This window comes from Amblyomma maculatum, chromosome 11 (genome assembly GCF_055883805.1).
Source record: "Amblyomma maculatum isolate TAMU_Amacu chromosome 11, ASM5588380v1, whole genome shotgun sequence".
NCBI classification, from domain to species: domain Eukaryota; kingdom Metazoa; phylum Arthropoda; class Arachnida; order Ixodida; family Ixodidae; genus Amblyomma; species Amblyomma maculatum.
The window spans coordinates 46,655,403-46,658,165 of NC_139354.1; the positions used below are offsets into that span (position 1 = coordinate 46,655,403).

At 43.3% G+C, this 2,763-nt stretch overlaps 1 pseudogene; it reads right to left on the reverse strand.

The window, feature by feature from the left end:
• Positions 1 to 274: 274 nt before the first annotated feature.
• LOC146173734 (ubiquitin-like modifier-activating enzyme 5 pseudogene) lies at positions 275 to 848 on the reverse strand (annotated as a pseudogene).
• Positions 849 to 2,763: the final 1,915 nt, after the last annotated feature.

Below are 2,763 nucleotides of genomic sequence, written 5' to 3' on the forward strand. Positions count from 1 at the left end.
CCTACAGCCACCGGCATGCGCCCTTATCACTACGATTGCAGCGCACGCATCAATTATTTATTCTTTGTTTTGTTCATTTCCAGCTGCACCTTCGGTGTCCTCATTCTTTCGCTGCTTGGGGGCAGTGTAAGCCAGCTAGAGCCCAGAAGCAAGACCGGGCACGTTGCAATCATCAAGTCCTCCACAGGTTCTGGAGCTAGCTTAGATGCTTCCCGGGCCAGGTATTCCTTCTGGCGGTGCCTTGAATACCTGTCACCACACTGGCTATTGGACTTCATCTGCATTGTTTGGAAGAAGTCCTGGAGCCTGAAACTACAAGCTATATGTTACCCGAGACGGCGTTTTCACTAACGCCAGATTCAATCCACGCCTGATTCAACTCGTTGCAGGCTGTGTTAATTGCCGTACGTGATTCGAAGTTGTCCACACAGCTTAGGACAAGGGACTACTGGAGCACACAGCGGGTTGCCAGTCATAGTGTCCTTGAACTGATGGAAATTGTCAATAGTGGTAATGTTGTAGTTGTAAACATCAATGTCTACCTCTGTATTGATAAACAGCAGTTTCTTCGCAGCGGCCTCCACCTTGCTCATACCTGCTTGGTGTGGCTGGAAGAACAGCCTGTTCATATTGGCAGGCTTCGCTTTTTCATAATCAAATAAAATAATGTTTTCGATTGTACACCTTGTCAGCATCTCGGCAGCAACACTCCCTACGCCAGTGACACCAACAAAAACAGTGAAACTCCTGATCTCCTCGTAATTATCGACAATAAATAACCTTACGCTTCAGGGCCATTAAGCGGCTGTATGGATTTGCGTCGATTACTTTGGAGCTCATGTGGCCAGTTCTTTCTTGCGGAATCAATACTGGGTCCATCATTGAACGCTGCTCTTTCCCTAGTTTTCTTTAAAACTCTCAAAAATTTAGAACCCAAATTAAACTCCGCCAGCGTATGAAAGAGAAGCTAACAAAACACTGTCAAGTATAACAAGCAGCGAACACGATGAGATACGTTGACAGATGCCTGCTACTCCTGCAAGCATGCCACGCACACTGCGCCTAGGTCGACACCTGAACACCACGGTAAGGCAACAGACGTAGATGGGAGTGAAAGGAATTGTCATAAAGGTGGAACATTAACAATACCAGAGGGTGACCTTTTACAACATAATATCGCTTGGCACCTTGCAAACCACGATAATGCATGCAGTCACAAATATTTTCGGGTAATGTTGGTAAGTACAAGGAATGAAGTTGCTAAACCCATTAAACCCATATTTATTCGCCATTTACGTTTTGAATTGCAAGATAGACTATGAAGGTTGGGATAGCGCCAAAAATTTCTAATCGGTGATGGATCTTCTATTCAAGGTTGAAAATCATTTCCTTCGCTAAAATAAATGTCCACGTTTTGTGTATTTTTGCCTAAAATGTGATTAAGCAAGAAAAATTATTTAAGCAGAAAAGCTGTAAAATACCGGAAGCAAAAAAGCGACTGCAAGATTTTGCTTTCATTTTAAAATTTGTTCCGCCACATGAAAATACTACGAGGAAACCAATTTTGTTTACCACTGAAAATATGTCACGTTATATTGAATGTGTGCATAAAGAAACGTAAGTAGATAAAGATTTGATGAAATCTCCGTAAAATCCGCTCAAAGCTTTGCTCGTCTGTTTTTAACCTGCAAGGCCGCAAAGCTACTGCTTATTCGACAAATTGCGAGTTGGAAGTAGCGAGGTCGCAGGTAAGGCCTACCGACCATGCGAAATACCTAAATATGGCATTGACCATTCAGATTGGCGAGTATATCTTCACAAAGACGTTAACCACGTTAACAATGACTGTGCACACTATCCCACAAATAAGCAGAGCTTCAAGTTGCAACCATCATTCTACGGATATACAAAAAGCATTCGTTTGGAGTAAGTGGCTACTTCGGGTCGGAGGAATTGCAGGCAACTCGGAGGTCTCATTTATCATGTACAGCGCGAAAAACCAAGACAATAAAAGAAACACGAAAACAAGCTCATTTATGTTGAATCCAACAGGGTCAGCACAATAGATTCCATATATGTTTCACAAAAGAAGCCATAACACGTAACCGTATTTTCCGCCACATTATCAGGTGTTTGGTACGCGCAGAATGATCCTGGCAACGGTAGAAAGGTTTCTTTTTGTGGACGCAAAATCCCCCGGTAGTGTGTTATTTTCCTCACTGCGCAGCATGCGCCGAGTAGTGTCTGTTATTGCAGCCACTGACGTCTCTCGATAATAGTTCGAGCTTGATCTATTTGCCTTTGCGACTTTAACCAGCTGCTTCCTCGACAAATTCATTATTGGTAGGCGCGACAGACGTTCGTTGCAATATAAATTTCAGGTTTTGAAGCAACAGTTTCACATGAAAAAGAACGCCGAGCCTAAGATTCATGTTTAAAAAACATACCACGTGCACGCTTTATGAAATGTTTCCAGTTATTCTGCTTCCAAAGTGGCGTGGATCGATATGTTTTATCAGAGTCATAGCAAGCAAGTAAAGGTCAGGAGCAGCACAGCATGCTGACGGGCTGCAAAATGTTCTTGCACAACTGCGAACGCATAGCTAAATGCCCAACTTCATGCACCGGGAGATTATGCTGCTGTTATTTCTCTTTGAAGATACTGTGAATCTTTAGAGGGATGTAAAGGAGGGGGGGGGGGGGAGGGGGGGAGAGAAAAAAAATTGCACATTGTAGTTAACCTGAGTAAACAACTATACCATA